Source organism: Leptinotarsa decemlineata, unplaced genomic scaffold (assembly GCF_025532065.1).
Source record: "Leptinotarsa decemlineata unplaced genomic scaffold, Ldec_3_MD MMD2_tig00026336_RagTag_RagTag, whole genome shotgun sequence".
Taxonomy (NCBI): domain Eukaryota; kingdom Metazoa; phylum Arthropoda; class Insecta; order Coleoptera; family Chrysomelidae; genus Leptinotarsa; species Leptinotarsa decemlineata.
Window position 1 is genome coordinate 1,871,004 of NW_027412692.1, and position 22,359 is coordinate 1,893,362.

Sequence of the window (22,359 nt, forward strand, 5' to 3'; positions counted from 1 at the left end):
TGAAATATCATCACTTGAGGTACGTAGAATACTTGTTGCCAGTTATCTGTGGTGATATTATTATCTAGGTATTATTGAATGCAAAAGTAAGCTGAACATACTTTCAATGGAGACAATTGAGATATTATCTCCTAACAGACCCAAGTGCTCCATGAAATCGGTCCTTAAAAAAATGATGCAACTAAAAAGAGTGCACAAAAGTATATTGGTGCGATAAAGCCAGCGAGACACTCAACTAATAAAAAAAAATGACGTCCATCAGCGCTAGTATACAATGCGGACGTAAGTAGTTTCCTCCTCTCTTGACTTTTGAACGGGTCAAGTTATCAAGGTCCGACAAAATTTGTGGGAAGGGATAATTTTCAGTACTTTTTGATAAAAAGTGAATAGTGTCACATCACTCGCCGCAAAGGAAGCGCTTTCAACTTTTCTTTACAGGTAGAAAAGGGGTCTTGTTACCCTTCGCTCGAAATGTATTTAAATTCTCTATATAACGACCATTACTGCTTTGAATTTGGATAAACGGTCGCGAAGTTATTGCTGTATTAATTGGAGACTAAGTAAAATGATAATTCGTAACTCTGCAAATAGAAAAAGAGCGAAATAGCTCTCCAAAGTTATTTATCACAGGTTACAAAAAGTTTGTAATTACTCTTTCATGGAGTAGAATTGGGAATTCGTTGAAAAATTCTACCGCTGTCGAAAATACCTCAGAAGACAAATGTTTCGATCTCTTAGATATTGAATTCGTAGGGGCAGATTTCATCGCCATTAGTAAGTCTGCAAGGAGGTAATTATAACGACCTGATTTTGGAAACGTATCAAAAACTGAAGTTAAGTGAAATAATTATTACTTGAACAATACTAGATCACTTCCTTTCAGTTCATTCAATTATTAAACGGTTTTACTTAGCTTGCCCTGTTTGTTTGTTAAGTTCAAATTCAGTAATTGAAGTTTGACCCCTTTTCTGTTGACAGATTGATCTGATATTTGGTAAGTTTTGATGATAATACAATTCAATAAATTCTGTATTGTTGTAAATCCAAGATGGCCGCAGCTACGAAATGGCGGAGACCATAGTAGGTATATAAAGTTATTTATATTATGGTAATACTTAGGCACTAAATGAACTGAACGGAATGGGGTGAAATAAGTAAGGAAATTAGAAACTGAAAATTTGAAAAATAAAATAAGTAAAAAAAAATATGTTCACCGCTTTTAATTAAAAAAAAGACAATAATGATGTAGATAATGCACTGAAAACTGAAGAATGATTCGGTAGATTTGTTTAAAGGTGGTTGACAATGATTCGTGGTTTTTTTTATCAGTTAGGACTTCCATTGTCTAATTAAATATAAATTGATTTCAAATTCCTGAAAAATATTAAAATAAATTAACCGAAAATAACAATTTTATTTGAACAAAAAAACTGAAATTACAAAGAAATAACATAAAACCAAACAACAACCAAAAAAAATAAAACATAACATAAAACAGTAACAGTGACATAACTTGGATTGAAATATTTTTATTTCTATTTTTATTTTTCATGAATAATAATTTTTAATTTTCAGCTTTCATTAATATTTAAATTTTCAATTTTCGGTTGTTGTTTGGTTATATGTTATTTCTTTGTAATTTCAGTTTTTTTGTTCAAATAAAATTGTTATTTTCGGTTAATCTTTCTTAATATTTTTCAGAAATTTCAAATCAATTTATATTATATTAGACAATGGAAGTCCGAACTGATTCAGTAGGTACTAGGTAACAGTCATCACACCAATCTCCTCAGCAATGTACGGTATTGATCAGATAAATAATATTGAAAAACATGGGCGTAGTATACAGGGTGCCCATATGAAACTACGCGGGCAAATATCTGAAAGATGAGAGAGAATATCCATGTTTCGTGAAGGCAGATGATTTTGAAGTCAAAGGGTCCTCTTATTTGCGAAGAGATCCAGCAATAGGCGTCATCCATTAGGGCGTCGCGACACCGACGCAATTTTTTTTAAAAAGTAATTTATGTGTATTTTACGAGAAGGGAGGCAGTTCGAACACTCACTAAAATGATTCCTGTTATCACTAATTGATTTCGTCATCATCATGTTAGTCGAGTTATGGTCAAAGTAACATATTTTTTGGTGATTTGAAACATTCATTTTAATTTGTACAGAAATACACAACTAGATAAAATTGAACAGACGATGAAATCATAACTGATGGATTAATTTTATTACTCATATTATTGAATTTATTTTGACTTTTTCATTGCCCTCTTTATAATATGCAGTAAAATTGCCTTTTTTTATCAGTATTCAAGGAAAACTACAAGTGTGCTATATGGCTGAATTCAGAATTTAATGCAGAATCCAATACTGGGTTACCATTTAAAAAAATTGGCGTCGGTGTCGTGATGCCCCAACGGATGACGCCTAGTGCTGGATCTCTACGTAAGAGGACCCTTTGATACCAAAATTATCTGTTTTCACCAAATATGGATATATGGATATTCTCTTTCATTTTTCAGATATTTTCCCGCGGAGTTTTATATGGGACACCCTGTATACATATTTACTCAGGTTACGTTACACCGAATGATTTTATTATTTTTTCATCTGATCAATCAGTATATTGCTAAGAAGAGTGTTTGATGACTGCTACCTAGGACCTTTCGAATTATTTTTCATTTTCGATACATAATCTACATCATTGTGGATTTTTTTTCAAGTAAACCGTTCAACATAAATTTTTTTTAGTTATTTTTTCCTTTTCAATTCCCTAATGAAAGCTCCAAATGTGGACTCATTAAAGGTTTGCACACTACAGAATGAGATAGATGGTTGTTATCTAGATTCTAGGTTGAAGGAGTATTTTTCTTTTCAACATCATCATAGGATGCGAAAAATGAGTTATTGCTTTAGAAGGAGTCTGGTTGGTCGTTTACAGTCCTTTATTTGATTTTTTATGGTTTTCCACATTATATCTATTTACCACCTCATGTTTGTATCTTTCAACATTTCATTTATTATATTCAATTCTCTTATATTGGGCTTTTTGAAAAAAATGTGTCCTTTTCAATGTCATGTGTTTTCGTAGCTCCATACCTTAATAAATATTTATTCTATTCTCTTTTAGTTCATATCAATCGATAGAGAATTTTGTACTCTATACATTGATGCTGTTAATTTTTTGCCTCTTTTCAGCTAATTTACTAAATGCTGTCATTTTTCTCTCTGAATTCATATTGAACCAAAACCCTGCCGAAACAACCCAAAAAATTAACCAGATATTTGACATCCCACGCACAAACAGTTCGTGAGATGGCGAAAGAACTGGGCGTCAGCTCCCATGCGGTTTTTGAGGGTTTAACATGTATTGGAATGTTCAAAAATCTCGAAAATGGATGCTCCACGATTTTAACGATCGAAAGAACATGTCATGTTTCGAAGTCCTGTCTTCTTTGCTTTTACGCAACCAAAACGATAATTTTTTAGATCGGAACATCACGTGTGATTAAAAGTGGATTCTCTACGTTAACGGGTGACGTTCAGTACAGTGGTTGGACATCGATGAACCACCCAGGCACTACCCAAAGACAAAAACCCACCAAACAGACGATGGTTACTGTATTATGGTCGGCGGCTGGTGTGATTCACTATAACTGTATACAACCGGGCAAAAACATCACAGCAGAGTGCTATTGTGATAAGCATTAGCCGGCACTGGTCAACAGAGGAGATCCAATCCTGCTCCATGACAACGCCCTTCCGCAAGTTTCACAAATGACCGTCCGAAAATTGAGCGAATTGATTGTTGAAGTTCTGCCTCATCCACCACACTCCTCAGACCTCTCGCCAATCGACTATCATCTCTTCAAGTACTTCGATAAGTCTCTTACTGGTAGAACATTCGCTAATCAGATCCAGGCAAAAACGGTCTTCGTCGACTTCATCGAAAGCCGAGTACATAATTTTTATGCTGACGTTGGCAAAAGTGCACTGATTCACTGAGATATTACAGTTCACAGTAGACTCATGGAACGGACAAAACTTTCGAAACTAGTACTTTAATTGGTACTTTATACTAGGTATTCTATATTCTACGAAAGATCCTATAGCGCAGATCTGAAAAATACCGTTGCAGTGTTACATGATTTTTACAAATTTGGCGCTCATTTATATCCCAATTAAAACGACTAACCCCAGAGCGACTGTCGTGAAGGCAATAGTTATAATAAGTTATAATCATTTCCAGTTCCAGTATAAGTTCCGTATCTGAGGTTCAGTCCATTTCTCTACGAAATCGATAAATCCAGAACCTTGGTGGAATGAAATTTGTCTGGATGCACCGGGCCAGTCTAAAATGTGCTGTGTAATATAGGAGACGGGATCGTGTGGACTGTAAATAAAACAGAATAAAACATAACTGATAGTGTAGATCAATTTTATAAATCTAATAATAATGATGCCTAGTGTTCTAAGGATTAACTATGCCAAAATATATCAAACGAACTCAGGAAACTGACTGAAAGCTGAAACTGCCCTATGAAAGTGAATTATATTGGTAAGTGATAATGTTGAAGAAATACTAAGATCTGTATATTTGCGACTGAATTGTATGAAGTTGATTCATAACTTGAAATGAATGAAGAATTTGAGGAATTCTGATCAAAACCACTAAATCATGAATAACTTTTTCTGTTAGTTAGATTGGAATTTATTGTTCCTGACAAACTGATTAGCCGAGTTTGCAACTTCTTATTCTGTCATTTTCCTCATTATTCCTCTTCAGTAATATATTATTTTCAGTTACCAATCCGAATTGTCACTGATAATAACTGAAGTTGCTCTTTTTCCAAAACGTGAGTTTTCCTCATCTTGAAAACATACATCATCTATTACTTGTATTTATGAAAAAGAAAATTAAATTCAATACCAAACACAATTGTTTGAAAGAAACATAATTGATACATGCCTTGTTAGACATTTCGATTAAAATATGTATATATGACGTGTAATTTTGATATTCTAGTAAATGTTGCTCATCTTTTATTTATCAAGGACTGAACACAAGCATTATAGACGCTCTAAGAGCGAAAGTAACGATTCACGTTGGATTTGAATTGCTGGAGATAAAATCCATTTGAAAAAACGTTCTTAGCAGGTTTATTACACATAAACGCATGATATGTACCGCTCTTGGTGGAATAAAATGTGCTAAGTGACTTGAATACCTCCTGAGAAAATAATTATGAAAGAAAGAGAAATTTTCAACTTTCCATAGACCAAGTCTGTGCATGTGATGATATTATATTTCACGTCCTCTCCAGATGGAATTACCTCACCACTAAAAAAAAATAACCTAAATCATTCATATTTTTCTTTCTGGTGAAGGTAAGTATCACAGTTTAGCTGGGGTTAACAAACATCTGCTCTGGCACCAAATGGGAACATCTTCCCGCGTTCTGTGGTGGATATTCGCCATGGCCCTTGGTTGACAAAGTCATCTGCATGATCTTGCAGATAAAATTGTCTTCTGTCGAGGATATCAAACAGACCATTCATTAGAAGTGATCATGGAGGAATAGTACCTCGTCTTTGTGACTCTGAATCTGATGGCCTCATCTTGGAGAGCCATCGTTGCTGTTCCGGCGTAAGTTTAAGCTAGTTATAGTCGGTTCCATGCCTTTTTCAGCCAAGGTCGATGCGATAGATTTTGGTAGTGCATGGTCGAATATTCCTTTGATATAGACAAATACAGTTACCGCTATGGGATCGAACGTTTTTCTCAACAAAATTATGTACTTCCAAATACGTTGATTTGCAGTTTCATAAGTACATTGGTGATTGTTCAGTGGGGATGCGAAACGATCCTTCAATTGGTATACGGATTTGAAGTGTCGGTCTTTGCGGTATACAGGGTGTTCATCTATTATGCGGCATAAATTCAAGGGACTATTCTTTGGACTATTCTAAGGATATTTTGTCCTTTGATGATTTTTGATAGGGCGCTTTGTTTCGAATATGTAATGTTTCCTAATCTACAAGAAATGTTGAACATGATAACCCCCCACTTGGATGCAAGAAATCAATCTTCTTCTCATCGACTCTCGAACTCTTTCAAAAACACCAGGATCACTTACGAGACATACTATTCAAATTGAATATCTGCAGCCATTTGTAGTAATCAGAATGTTGCTGATAGGTACCAACGGAATTGTTAGATTAATTATTACTTGGTGGGTCCAGGGTAGTACGTTATACTTTTATTTCGGCAACGTTAATAATTTTAAATTAACCGAAATTATTTTTCGCCCCGTATCTGAAGCGCCCTATTAAAAACCATCGAAGGACAAAATATCATTGGAATAGTTCGAGGAATAGTCTTTTAATTTATTGCCGCATGTTTGATAAACACCCTGTATATACTCTTTCCGCCAACCAACTGTGTGGTATGTAATTCAACAAAGACAAGGCTGTTTGTACAGAGTCGAACTAAGGAAAGACCGAAATTTTATTTCATTATCCGCATTAGTACTTGACATTTCAAAAATTTTAAACTTTGAAATACCTTATATGTATACACCATGGGCGTTAAAACGTAACTTACCATTCCGACACTGTACAATGAATTCCGCCAGCCGATTGCAGTTAAATCTGATTGGCCAGCGAAAGGAGGCTTGTTTATTTTTTCCAGAAGATACAAATGTGTATAGTGATCATGCTTTGATCACGCATTTATCTTTGTTTGGGTTGCTTTCTTTACTGGATGGATATAGTTAAGCTTGAAAGCAGCTCCATACTGCCTGAGGTGCTGCAATAGTATGTCACCTTCAACTTGATAATTTTGATTGCAAAACTATATTCTCTGGAGAACTTTTCTGATATGAAAGTTAACATTTCATATTGACAAATTGCGGCTTCGACTTATTGACTTATTGCTATTGCGGCTATGAGAATCGTTCATATTGGAGTATTTATGTTATTGATGCATTTACTTATCTGTGCAAACATTCCCAAATCGAAGTGTATTATTGAAGCATATGGAATGAATCACTAACACGAAGATAAAAGCTATTTCTGCCGGATTCGATTTATTGATTTCAGTCATGCGGTAGAATAATAGACTCATCTCTAATGGATATAAACATCCCAATTCCCTCATCAATCCATCTAACAGACGAGATAAAAGTCAATGGAAAAATCATCAAACAGCATACTTGATTACGTTTTATAATTGAGTTATATTCTAACGAAAATAATAAATTTTTCATTACGGGTTTCCAAGTTAGGAACGAAATCAATATGGTCAATTAATATATCATTCAAACGGAATGTTATTCAAATGATTTTGGGTTAGGATCTCTTTTCATCTTACTTCACACAAATCTCACGAAGAGTTCAAAGAATTTCTCTTGACTGCTTGATCAGAAAAGCTAATTTCCTTCCTCACAACCTAAAGTCGAACAAAATAAATATGGTTTGAAAAACTGAAATACACGCTTTTAAAAAACATCGAACTGAAAAGTTAAAAATTTTTTTTTAATAAGCTTGAAACAATAACGGCGAAAAATACTGGTATTATTTTGAAAAAGCGACGGGCCGTTGATATACAAAAAATATGGCACAAAGCGCCCACGCTTTTTTCACAATAATACCAGTATTTTTCGTTCGTTATTGTTTTAAGCTTGTGTAAAAAAAATATTTTCAACTTTTTAGTTCGATGTTCTTTAAAAACATGTTTTTTAGTTTTTATAACTATATTTATTTTTAATTTTTTAGTTTCGTATGCTATAAAAGCGTGTTTTTTAGTTTTTAAAAACTATATTTGTATAGTATATTGTTTAGAAAACTGACCATTGATATTTTTCGATTCCGGAGGGGGAGCCTGAAAATCAGCTACCAAGCCCAAGGCAGCAGGCCCGCAAAGGAGAGTTACAAATAAGGCAGCAGGCACGCGTGTTGATGAAAAATACTGCAATAATGACCATATATCAAGTATGTTACGTACAGCGCCATCTGCCCGTGAATAGATGAGGCAATAATAACCATATATCAAGTAGGTTACGTACAGCGCCATCTGACCGCGAATAGATCAAGCAATAACGTCGATATATCAATGAGGTTACGTACAGCGCCATCTGCCTTCAAATAGATCAAGCAATAATGTCAATCTTTTGTCAAATACAGACCCCGAACTTGAGAGTTACAAACAAACATACATGCATACAGGTGAAGCTTATAAAAGCGTGTTAAAATAGGTTTTATTTTCCATACCACGAACCCTTCTTCCAGATTACCAAGTTTCAAAACATTTCTTTCTGAAAACAGAAAGTCTGACTTGATCCATTATGACTTTCTTCAGTATTCACTTTGTATGTTAATTCGAAACCAGAATAAATACTATTTCCATTTTACGCATCTCGCGCAACATCTGTGGACTAGGCATTCCTGACATTCTCATTTTTTACCTTCAACATGAGTAATGCGGTTGGCTATAAAACCATTTGATGATTCTACAGCCGCAATCATTAATACGGAAGGAAGGATCATCCAATGAAATCATAAAGTACTGAAACATACACATATTGTTATGGCTGAAAAGTCTTCAATAACATTCTCAAATTGACTACATCAGCTTCTTAGAGTGAATTTTGTTAACAATTTGAGAGTTAATGAACAATGCTGAAAGAATTTACGCAACAGGAAAATTAGGGAGATTTCTTGATGATGCTAAGTTGGTTAACGAAACGCACGTCAAGAGACAGCATTTCAGTTCTGGTGAGGGAAAAGTGTTCCCAATGAATTAGGAACATATTCAATTCCAAAAATTTCATTTTGGAAGTACTGCTTCTTACTTAGTTAACTTATTGCTTATCTGACTGTATTGCCTTCTCGAATACTACATGAGCTAAAAAGTATCGGGTCTGAAACATAGATGGCGCTGGTCGTCACCACTTTTTCAGTTACTACTAACCTTCAAAATAAAGCTGTTGAAATTTCATGATATTTTCTCACAAGTTTGTGAAATTTCGTGCTAAGAGTGTCACTACTTTTGTTATTTTCAAAACAATGGATCGAAAATAATTTTGTGTTTTAATTTTATACTGCTTCTTGATGGAAAAAATACAGTTCAAGCGAAGCAATTGTTTGAAAAGTGTTATAATAAGCACTCCGCTACAACAGAACAACAATTAAACGTTGGTTTGCTAACTTCAAACGTGGTCGTAGATACTTTTTTGATGCAGAACGCATTTCACTCCAGAATCAAAACGATCATCATCTGTGTGGAGAGCAACTGGTGAACCTCGTCCAAAGCGCCCGGACGCACAATAATCGGTCAGAAAGGTTTTGGCCTCGGTATTTTGGAATGTGCGTGATGTATTGTTCTTCGACTATCTTGAGAAGGGAAATACCAACAACAGTAAATATTATATAGCGTTATTGGAGCGCTTGAAGGCCGAAATAGCAAAGAAATGACCGCATGTGGTGAAGAAATAAATGTTGTCCCATCAAGACAACGCACCGTGTTACGAGTCAATCAGAACAATGGCAAAACTGCATGAATTGAACTTCGAATTGCTCCCACATCTACCATATTCGCCGGATTTGGCTGTCAGCGACTACTGGCTGGTCGCAGACCTCAAAATAGAATGCTCACCGGTGAGAAATTTCGCTCGAATGAAGAGGTCCCGTGCCTAAGTGTCGTGGGAGCCATGAGAACGACTCCAACTGCAGCACTTGAGGTCCTACTCGGAATTTCACCATTGCACATCTACATACAAAGAGAAGCTCGACTGGTGACACATAGGCTGATGCAGGGGCAAACCCCAATCAGTGCAGAATACTTGAAACTGTACAATGTACTGAAAACAGATCCAATACTGGGAATGTCCGTGGATAACACAGTTCCGCAGTACATCTTTCAAAAAGATGTCAAAATCATTATACCAAGTAGAGAGGACTGACAAAACAGCCCACCGGTAAAAGCGGGGGAAACTTGGTATACAGATGGCTCAAAAAGCCAAGAAGAAGTGGGAGCCGGTATATACGGAGGCAGAGCAAAGATGAGAATCGCACTCAGCCTCGAACATATTGCAACTGTGTTCCAGGCAGAAGTAGCGGCCATCGAACACCGTATACGGGGAAATCAACAGACAGAAGATCACAATTAAAACCATTGTCATTTTCTACGACAGCCAGATGGTCATTAAGGCCCTCAGCTCATTTCAAGTCTTCTCAAAACTGGTGGAAAGCTATCTGAGCGCACTCAAGAAGTGTAATCAGGATCACTCTAGCCTGGTTACCCGGACATGAGGGTCACTAGGGCAAAGAGGAAGCCGATGTTCTAGCCGGTGAAGGCGCATCCAAGGCTATAATCGGCCCAGAACCCTTCTAGGCGTAGCGGAAGCATGTATAAAGACATCTATAAATTCATGGATGCAAGCCGAATCGATTGATTGATGGAATAAGCTCCCAGGAATGAGGAAGGCGAAAGAGTTCATAAAGAGACCATCGTCCAGATTCACGGAAGACCTGCTAAACCACAACCCTAAGGTTGTAAGGGTAGTGGTGGGTCTACTAACAGGGCATATCCGACTCAGGAAACATGTGAGCAACATGGGTCTGACAGAAGAAACTCAATGCAGGTTCTGTCAAGAAGAGGAAGAAACCGCACTGCATGTGCTCTGTGAATGCGAAGCGATAGTAAGGCTGAGACACGCAAGATGCGGGGAAGAGAAACCAGAGGCTGCCAGCTATATGAAGGGGTAAGTGTCAAGGCTATGGAGTCTCATCAAAGAGATCAAGCTAGACAATGAGTTCTAACAACCAAAGACCATCACAGTAGATCTGTAAAGGTCGCAGTGAATCAGGTATGAGCTAGCTCCCCGACAATCTAGTCTAATCTAATCTAAGAGGTAAAAGAGACAAAAGTTTAATCGTTCTACAAAAGTGGTATTGAAATGTTAGAAAGGTGCTGGAATTATTGTGTGACTCTTGATGAAAATTACGTTGATGAATGAAGCCAATTTTGAAAAAAAAACAAGTTTTATTTCTCGGGCTCGGGACTTTTCAACCCGGTTGTTACTTATTCCATTGTATTCTTGGTGAAATGTCAAGACTCGAAAGTGGAACACTTGAAATATCAAAAAATGTGCTGCGATATATTCTGCAAGTTTTTTGAACTAGTATTCTAAGGTTATATTTTATGTTCTATTGTGATGTTACGAACCGTAATTCGAAATAATGTGTGATAGTTTGTTATTGTAAACATTAGTACTACCACAATTTGCTTCACTGAAATTTATAAAGTGAAAACAAATCATCAAAAAATAATCTAGCATATTTTTCTGCAACAAGTAATTTGTTATTATTTTCAAAAGCCAAGCTACTGAAGGCGAATTATTTCCATCTACATATTTTCATCACATTCAAGTAAATTTTTCTCTGTGAGCATTTACAGTGTTTTTGCTTCAAGATCCTTTATAGAATGATATTCAGAAGAGCCGAAGTGCCACTCGATTCAGTATAAAAGTATTTGGACTGTTTTGACCTAACTAGTCTTAAAATAAAATATTTCTTGTGAAGTATATAATTCAACAATTCAAGTTGGAACTCTAACACTAACGTGACGTAGCGGACATTTCCCAACATTTTTTATTTTGTGCTGAACGCCCCAAGGGTATTTTCTGTGTACTAATTCATCCACTGATCTCATAAAAATGCTTTGGCTAGCTAGTTTGACGAAAGGTCCCCAAGCGAAGAAGAAATCTCAGAGAGAGACTCTAAACCCAAGATACTGTAGAGAAATATAAAGACTCAATGTATAATTTAAAAACAAATCCTACAAAACTTAAAAAAAAATGGAAGAGATATTGAAGATGAGCTTTTCTGAAAGCATTTTGCCAAGTCAAAAATTATAATATCAGAAATGGAGGCCCATCATAATTCAGAAGTGAAGGCCTACGAAAGGGTGTCCAGACATAATTGGCAAGTTTCCTGAGAGTATTAGATTTCGAGAATGAAAATATATAAGCCTTCGGGGCCAGACAGCCTTATCCAAAAATGTGCAAAAAGACCGAACGTTATTCTTCAAAAGCTGTGTTTGATCCACAATCTGACTTTGTTTCTGGTATACTGTTGGTTGTTTCAAAAGTTGTATCCGTTTTTATGAGTTTACTTTGAACTATAATATCTCAGTGAATACTTATTCAATTCAATCGAAATCGAAAATCAGTGCACTTTTGCCAAGGTAAAACTAGTCGATTAATTCCGTCAGCATTAAAATTGTGTGCTTGGAATTTGGTCAAGTCGAAGAAGGTCCTTTTTGCCTGGTCCTGATTGGCGACGGTTCTACCGATGAGACAGTTATCGAAATGCTCAAAAAGATGGTAGATGATTGGCAAGAAGTCAGAGGAGTATGGTAGGTGATGCAGAACTTCGACGCTCAATATGGATGGTGATTTATGAAACATGTGGACGAGCGTTGTCGTGGAGTAGAATCTCGCCTCTTCTGTTGACCAGTGCCAGCGGCTGCTGACACAATTTAGGGAACATTTCGTCGATTTCCTCACGATAGGACGCTGCTGTGATGATTTGTCCCTGTTGCAGAAAGTTATAGTGAATTACACAAGCCGCTGACCACCATATAGTGGCCTTAGTCTTTTTTTGGTAGCTTTTCGCCTTTGGGAAGTGTCTGGGTGGCTCATCGGTATCCAAATAGTGTCCTGAACGTTTCCCGTTGTCGTAGAGAATCCACATGCATCATACCTGACGATCTGATTCAGAAAAGGATCGTTTTGGTTGCATAAAAGCAAAGAAGACCAGATTTCGAAACCGATTAGTTTCTAAAGGACAATACTGATGAATTTTTTACAATATAGTGACCCCTGACTGTATTCAGTATCACAAACATATAACTTTGCACAGTTCAGACTCATCTAATGCAATCATTCATTAGATTGCTATCGCTTCCTTCAGTCTCTCTTATCTGTTCTCTGTCTGACATCGTGCTAACTCCAATATCTACCCCATCCCAATTCATTGGGATTTACTTGAAGCGATTTCATTATCTCATCTAGTAGTCCCCTCAAAATTCATTGAATATTTAGACAGGTTCGTATTTGTCCCATTCTCGAAAGTTGTATTGAACTGGGATTTTACTTTAGGCTATTCCACATTTGGTATGACAAAAAAGTATCAATATGTTCGAACTTCCATAAATTCAGACGAAAGTTTTTAGTTCTTAATGAGAAAAAAATATAAGCAAAAGATTTGATGAACAGCTCGACATGGACTACAATAATTACGCCAAAACTGTAAGGAACTTGTGTGAGGAACTTGTAGCTAATGAAAAAATATGACACAATTTTGTTCGAAATTTTCAGTTTTTAGTTCTAACTTGCCTCCTCCCGTTGAAGATCAATCATTTTGAAACTATTAACTTATTTATTTCACTAGAGAAACTTATAATGACAAAATTGATTCAAGTAATACAAACACTGATTGATGAGTACTTGATGATGTTTCACAAGATGACAGAAAATTCTCCATCAATGAAACATTTCAACCTTTAGCATTTCATTTTTGTGCATTACGGATTTATAGATATTTTTTATGCTAATTCTAGGAGATAATTATTGTTGTTTGTTTTTAGTATTGAACTACAGTCAACTGACCATAAAAATTAGGTTGAATATTTGGTACTCTTTATAATAATACGAAAAATATTCATTGATTTATTAGGAAATGCTTCTGATGCAGGAAAATCTGCCTCTTACAAGCAAACAAAATTAGCTGTGAGATCTTGAAGCCAAGAAGAGAAGCACAAAAAATATGTGTTGACGTTGAGATTCTCATATCACATATTGAATAAGTATTCATTTTGTACATGTTTCACTATTATTTTTTCATCATAAGTACAGTTTTAATCAAGGCCGGAAGGGGGCCCGGAACCCCAGGAGCCCCCCTTTCGTTAACTTCCCAGCTCATAATGAGATTTACTGCCCACTGCTGCTATGTACACTCTTATACCAACAGTCTGTTTCGAGATGGAAACACCATTCCCAAGAGAGGGCCTAGTGATGTACGAGGACCTGGTGAAACTAGACGAGGCATATAGCATATTTCAACTATAAAAATTGTTGTGGCAGGGCAAAATCCCTTCGAACCGGGCTTCCTGCGCTACTGAGGCTGTCGAAGAGTGCAAAAGGCAATTGTATCCCAACATTTATATGTTGCTGAACATCTTGTCGACTATACCAGTAACCACGTGTACCCCGAAAAGGTCATTTTCCACACTAAGGCGCCTAAAAACTTACCTACGGAATTCTTGTGGCCAAGAGAGGCTAACCGGGTTGGCCCTGATGGCAATTCACAGATATATCATCATCCAAACTGATGAAGTTATAACAGAATTTGCCCATAAAAGTCTAGAAGGCTTGATTTTTTATTGTGAATGAACTTAACTGGAAATTTTAGGGTTTTTTTGTTTTAAAAGCGAGTATGTTAGTACAGTTTTTTCAGTGAAGGGTTTTTTCCGTGCTGATGTAATGGTGATTACTTGAATTTGAATTAGCAGGTCTTTTTTTATTGAGACCTTTCCCGAAACAAAAATCTTGGCACGGCGTTGGTTTTATCTGAGATTATACTCTTCATTTTATTGTAATTTAGTATTTCATTATCGTCATATATATTTCATAACTTCATTTTATTTTATATTGCATTATTTTTGTCAAAGAATTTGTCCATGGTTAGGGCGGTATGAAAAAGTTTCTCTTACGTCTCGTCACCACTGGTACAATAACAATAAAAACTTGCTAGGTCGACCAAGATTTTGGAGGCTGAAGAATGTTTTATCTGAAAACTACACGAAAAATATCCTTTCATATATGAAAGGTAGAAAAATATCCTTTCATATATGAAAGGTATTTTCAGCTATAATATCCCAAGGACATTGATAACTAACGAAATAATTTTATCACAGTTGTGATAAAATTATGAGTTATTTATCAATGTTCGAGGGATATTCGGTGAGAAAATTTTTTGCAATTCGAACAAAATTATTTATTGAACACACAGTTATTAAAAGAACAATTCGTATAATGATATTCCGTTGATCTTGCTGTATTTGCCTCGGTTACTGCATAGGTGTTTCCACGTATACTATTGATTATTTGGTTATGATATTCCTGATCAATATTCAAATAAGGTTTTATGGAATTTCCATTATTGTGCCCAGTAATTTTCAACAATTGCTGTTCTTGAACTCCACTCTTAGCTAGTTGACTGACTGCAGTTGGTCTATTAGAGTGATTGGTTATTTTCCTCTGTTTCGTATCCAAGCCAATTGCTTCAGCAGAAGATTTCGTCCATCCGTTGATTATATTTCTACCCAGAGGCATATTGTCATACCAGTTATCGCTTCCTGTCTTCCAGTGACGATTTGGCCTTAAAAATAGTCTATTTGTCTTGATATTTGTGCCTCGTTTTGATAATAATTTAATGAATAATCTGACAGGACAAGCATTGTTATCACTATTTTGAACTAACCATTTGCTAGAGGCGCAGTTCTTTGAACCCCCTTGGCAGGTTTTACTGAAAATTGGATTATATTCTATCCTATTAGTTGGAGATCCATTGTTGTCCTTTTCGATATGAAAATAATCAACTAAGCAAGCAGCACCTTCACCACCTCTCCAAGCCAATTCCACCGCTGCTATGTGATAAAATTTGCGTAGGAGTCCTATAGGGGTATTTTCATCCCAAAAGTTTATAATTTTACTCATTTCATTTGAAGTTAATGGTACTGAGCTTGTTTTGCGTTTAGTGGGATCTGTTTGTAAATTTCTTCGTGCTGCGTCGCGTGCATTCCGCGCTTGTTTGAATGCAACACTTTTAAAGGGGTCTAGCATGATATTATACTCCTTGTAATACTTTTCTTGTAATAATTTGCTTGTTATATTCCATACGGTTTTAACAGTAGCCTCCTTAAACTCTGTGCTATCCTTTTTTCTCATATTAATCGCCCAATCCTTGAGTATTAATGCAAGCTCTTCGAGAGTACGATTTCCATCCAATTCATATTTTCTGGCGTCACAAAACTCCATAAATATTTTCCAAGTGTATTTTTTATTATTGACAGTATTTTTTGGTGTATTTTCCTCAATGATTTTGTCAATTGCCGCATCATTTTGAACACCAAAGCGAGGAAGTGACATTTTCGAAATAAATTGAATTACTGAAATGTCAAACAACTTTATTGTGTTGGTTGCTTAGCAATGTCATGACATAAGTGATAACTACCCGTGAAAACTATCCATGGGTAGTTATCAGTGTAATGATGGTTTCATTGGTTATTTCGACACACATGACTAGAAATAGACAAATTTGATAGGATAATTTTTTTGGCAAAAAATGTTCATCCTAAATACGTTCCAATAGTATCCGTTTTAGGTATGACGTACTGAAGACGTCTAGGTACGTCATTAAGACATACATCAACCCAAATCCATACTTTCTCAGTACGTACAATATGCGCTTTTCATTAATCTTCATGGGGTTATTTTCTTAACATTTTTCGGTGGGTTTCACATCAATTTTTGGTAACATAATGTTTATGACTTCATTTCAAACATTCATCAATGCGTTTTCTATCATCTAACATTCTATTGAAGGAATATACTTTTTCCGTTAAGATTTGTTCAAAATACATCAGAAAACGCATGGTCAAGAATAGCTTTGCTCTTGTCTGTTTCATTTGATGAAGCGTACCCGAAAACGCATACTAGTTTTGCGTGTATAGAAGTAACCATCAATTAATATTACAACTCTCTTTAAGTATATCCTGACTTTATGTTATCGCTCTTAATGTCCCTCGACCCTGAAACTCAAATTATCTGGAATGAGCCTCTAAAGAACGATCATAAAATCTAGAAAGCACATAAACCTATTTAAAAGTGCCTCATTCCATATAAACCACTAGACGAGATCCAAAAATAAAATATAATCAATTTGTGAACAGTTGAACAGTTTAGGGGCGCATCATTGAGTGAAAACAACTGAAAATAGACTTAAAACACGCCATCTGTTGAAAACTGATGTTTACGTTACTCAGACCAGAAAATGTCCTTAAGTCAGGCGTCCAAATTCCGACACCCTCTGTTTATTTTTTCATGTTGCAAGAAATAAAATTGAGAATTTACGAACGTTATTAGTTACCGATAAATAACTAGGGCAGCAATATTGCTATTAGGTGTGGGTATTTTTGGATTCGTAAACATACAACAGGAAATGGTTATGTTAGAAATCATTTCGATGTTTACACTTCATTAGATTAGTTTCTGTTTCATATGTTAGAACTTTTGCAAATAAATAAGAAATTGAGCGACGGATTAATTTTTTTCATAAATGAAAATCTCTATTGTTCCACTGTTGGAAAAATTACAAACGGTAAATAATGAAGAAAAGAGAATTGCAACTTTCTATGTTTTTTATCACTTTTATTTGTAACTAACGTTACTGCAGTTTCGTCCTATAAGGACATTTTCAAACTTATATATTAATATTATAATGAAGAAAAGAGAATTGCAATGTTTTTTACCACTTTTATTTTTAACTAACGTTACTGCAGTTTCGTCCTATAAGGAAATTTTCAAACTTATACATTAATGTAATAATGAAGAAAAGAGAATTGCAACTTTCTATGTTTTTATCACTTTTATCTGTAACTAACGTTACTGCAGTTTCGTCCTATAAGGACATTTTCAAACTTATATATTAATGTAATAATGAAGAAAAGAGAATTGCAACTGTCTATGTTTTTAACCACTTTTATTTGTAACTAACGTTTCTGCAGTTTCGTCCTATAAGGAAATTTTCAAACTTATACAAATGAATACATTGATGTATAAGTTTGAAAATGTCCTTATAGGAAAAAACTGCGATAACGTTAGTTAAAAATGAAAGTGGTAAAAACATAGAAAGTTTTAATTTTCTTATCTTCATCATGATTTTCTACCACGTAGTAACGGCCACATCCATCAATTTATTGATGGTAAATAATGTTCTTGACATTCAGAAAATAATTTTGAATTATTCAAATACTACTTTTTCCCATGTTATATTCAAATTATATAATGATTCAGAGAGACATTCTCCTCTTGAGAATTTATTTAGGTACGTAGTTGCAGTTGAACTTGAATTCTATTTGGTTATTCAATAAATTTTCAGAAACTCTTGGATTTATTCATTTTTAAGCATTCCAAAATATTGAGTTTCCAAAATCATTATTTGTCAGATAAGCCACGTCCAAATCTGTTTTCAAAAATGAGCAATGTTATTGGTCGATTTGCCGAAGTATGTCAATGTCCTATGAAGCTCATTATTGTTTCTTGAAGTGAGATATATCTTGAAGAATTGTTTTCTCAGGTGTTTAGAAATAATGGAGTCGATAATATATGCCTAGTAACTGTTGTTGACAGCCATTTGTTTGATTGGAGTTAGTCCTTTAGTCCTAGGAATTATGTAGAACACTCTCCCTATAAATAGTTTATTTATTAATTATTAAGTTTATTAATAATTTCAGTAATAGGCAAATCTAGAAAATTTGTTGAGTTATTCATCAGTAGTGAATTCAATTGGTAGGTGAATAGAATTGACAAAATCGACAAACTTGTACAACTACCTACCTGTACCAGAAACAGATACTAAGATATAATAATGTGCCTTTTATGTTTCGGGATTTGGCAACCCTAGTGTTGCAATCTGGTAACTGACAGCTCTATCGTAAAGTTGGTCATTTTTGAGCTCATACGTACTCAGAATGTTTTGACATACGCGCGCTATTTGTGTTGTTTACGGTAACTTAAAAGATTCATCTCGGCCCAAAAATGGAAATAAATCCTGAACATTTTCGTGCGATTATTTATACATCTTTCGACGTGGATTAACTCAGCAACAGTGCATGGATGAACTTAATTCAATTTTTGGCGATGAAGCTCCATCAAGGATCAGTGTTTATCAATGGTATGGTGAAGAGCAATTGAATGATGACTTGTCATCATGTAAATTGAACTTCGCCTTTTGTCTTCTTATAATAAATGAACTGTACATGATTAATTTGATTTGAATGTATTAGAATGTATTAGATAATAAAGACGATATTATTATTATTTTTTTTTTCACCGTAGTGTGCGCTGGTCAGGCCCTATCCCCCGAAGCCCCGATACATTCGGGAGGGCGCGCCAGCATAATCAACCAATGACCACTCCCCACACCGTGGGGTAAGTGATCATTGGGTCCGAGAATCATGTGCCCTGAGCAAACGCAGTGAGCCAAGAATGACAGCCTTCTGCATCTGTGCGGCTAAGATTTCTGCCTTAGTGCGGCAAGCCGGTATGATTTTGAGATTCGAGAGTAGAGAAGACATCATTCCACCAAGGACTCCAATAATCAGAACGACCATCTTGACAGAGTGATCTGGATAGAGTCTGCGGAGTTCGAAGAGAAAATCTCGATATTTTATCCGTTTTTCCTCCTCTTTTCTGACGATATTCGTCTCGCCAGGAGCTGAAAACTCCACGACAAATATAGTTTTGGTCTGGTGGTCGAGAAGGACTACATTAGGCTTATTAGCTTGTATGAGCCTGAGGGTGGGGAACGAATAGTTCCAATAAATTCGGCACTTCTCGTTCCCCACAACGGATTCAATATCCCCCGGAGCGTAGGGCAACACCGGTGTTTTATTATTATTATTATTATTATTTTTCACCGTAGTGTGCGCTGGTCAGGCCCTTTTCGAAGAGTTTCAAGAAAAATACCCGAATCTTCTTTTCATAACTGTAATACTTTTGGAAATATTTGAAAAAATGTGAATTTGGAGAAAACTAATTTCCACTTCCACAATTTTTGGTGACAGAAGGCAGAATGAAACAAAAATCTCATGTTTCGCCGTAAAACACTTGCCTCACAACACCAACTCTGGATAACATTATAAGAAAAACTACTTAATTCATTCATAAAATAACGACTTTATATCACGAATGAGTTTGATCCATTCATGTCATCGATGACATTCATTCGCTTATTTGATTGAATCCCAACCATTTTTGTGTGAAGATGCTGAAGTAGAAAGCGAAAACCTTTCCTTCCCAAAAATTAATATCTTCTGAAGATTTACCCCTTTCAATTCAAACGAGATTCCTATGGTTGGGATTTATTCAAATAAGTTAATGAATGTCATTACGTACTGTCATCAATGAGTAGAGTAGTAGAAAGCCAAAAACCTCCTTTCCCAATAATTATTTTCTCCTATAAATATATATACCCCTTTCAATTCAAAATTAAAAATATTCTCAATTGGTCTACATTTGGTCCTGGTATTCACACATGGAAAAACTTTGAGACCCCTTGGTTTCTTGATGATAAGGATTCATTTATATTCATCGAACTCCTTACCGGAATTATGAGTACCTACCTACGCCTCTGTTTGGTTGTTAACATCTTCTATTCCGAGGGTTCTTCGAGACCAGCTGTTGAGAGAGAATGGTTTAAAAAATTGGCACGTGGCGTTTTAACGAAGGGTAGAATATAATAAAAACCATTTAAAAGTCTACTTCCTGATTGCCTTTTGTTAAATTATATATGAGTGGTTTGGGAAATACAAAACTTTAGCCGGTGAATGATTTCCAAATGTTTATTATATATGTATAGGTAAGCAAATGAGTATTTCATGAATATTGTACAGCAGCATAGCTATCCCAAGAGAGCTTTTGAATAGGGAAGCGAATGAGTCACTGCAATCAACAGTCACCCCATAGTGATTTCGGTCTCAATTCACGAATGGCGAGGCCACCAGATGACGTGTACGTTTTTGTACACTGGATTCAAAGCAATGCTGTTAATGGGGAAAAATTATAATTTTCGTCATAGGTCCAAGTATGTACAACTTACACTTGTTCTAATTATCATTTGCAGTCGTGTATACAACTGGAAACCATGGAGAGGTGATTCTATGATTATTTTTGTGTCGCGCCAAAATAACTAATTTCACCTGTTTGAAAAATTACATTTGTAGGATTTAATTAAAACTTGAATTAGGAATCCTGGTTCAGCTATGCTTGTTTCTGATTATTTATGGTTTTCATAATTTCCTAGACTTGTGACAAAAGTAATTTTTTTGACATATGTCAAAATAAGTACTGCGTTTTACAAATGAGGCAAAAGACCTCTAATGAATTTCGGGTTCTTAAAATTGAAAAATAGTGTTTTTTGAATCGTCGACTACTAAAAAAAGTAAGTAATTTTTTTTGTTTCAATTGATTTTTTCAACTTGTGGAAGGATATATACTTAAAAAATAGTAAATAATCACTAATAATGTATATTACTAAAGTTATATCCCAACATTCAACCATTATTTTCAACACCTAGACACGTGTTTCAATCACCAAGTGATCATCTTCAAGAGGAAGATTGAACTTGATATTCCTTCGGGAGATGATCACTTGGTGATTGGAACACGCGTCGAGGTGTTGAATATCGGTTTGTTGTTGGAAAAGAACTCCAGTGGTATTCATTACTATACCAAAGGTTCCAAATAGTGTATCACAAGTACATAATGACGGCAGGTCAACTGAACTGAATCTGTATCGTTTGTACTCAACAAAAATTGGGCTAATACAAGCAGAAATTTGGTTTCTAAAAAGCTGTGAAAGATATTCAGCTTATATCAATTTAATCTCCCTCTTGAAAATGATCACTTGGTGATTGAAACACGTGTCGAGGTGTTGAAAATAACGATTTGGTGTTTGAACCAATACATGAATTCATCGGAGAACTCATTGGTGAATTCAAGAACTTGAAGAATTTGTACACATGTCACTTCAAACAGTAGTTTTTTACGGTTTACTATTGGAAGTGAAAATTATTTGGAATAATAAGGGTTTTTGAAATTGAAACAAGCACTTTTTCCAAGAGCCAGAACTGAAATATTCTTTTCGAGGTGCGTTTCATCAACCAAGTTGGCGTCTTTAGGAGACAATAACGTGCTGTGAAACGCGCTAATTAGTTTTCTTTATCTCCTGAAGACGTCAACTTGGTTGGCGAAATACGCGGCCAGAGGAGTATTTGGAAAAAGTGCTTATTTTGGATTTATTCCACATTCCACATAGAAATATCTTTTCATTATTACTATACTAATTTTGATTTTCGAAACATGAAACCACATTTCAGGTGACCTTTTCGGCATATCCTTACCTGAAACCACTTAAATTTTTTCTTGATTAGACCCAGTTGAACTGATTTCAATGGTGGATGTTTCTGTTTAAAAAAATCTGTTTAAAATCTGTTTTTCCATT

The 22,359-nt window shown here is 35.4% G+C and overlaps 1 protein-coding gene across 1 annotated transcript in view; it reads left to right on the top strand.

The window, feature by feature from the left end:
* The window catches only part of DAAM (disheveled-associated activator of morphogenesis-like protein), a 256,447-nt gene continuing 234,088 nt past the window's right edge, over nt 1-22,359 (top strand). Inside the window, exon 1 of the mRNA XM_074183216.1 lies at nt 1-19. The gene's annotated coding sequence lies outside the window, so the exon portion shown is untranslated. The remainder of the gene's footprint in view (nt 20-22,359) is intronic.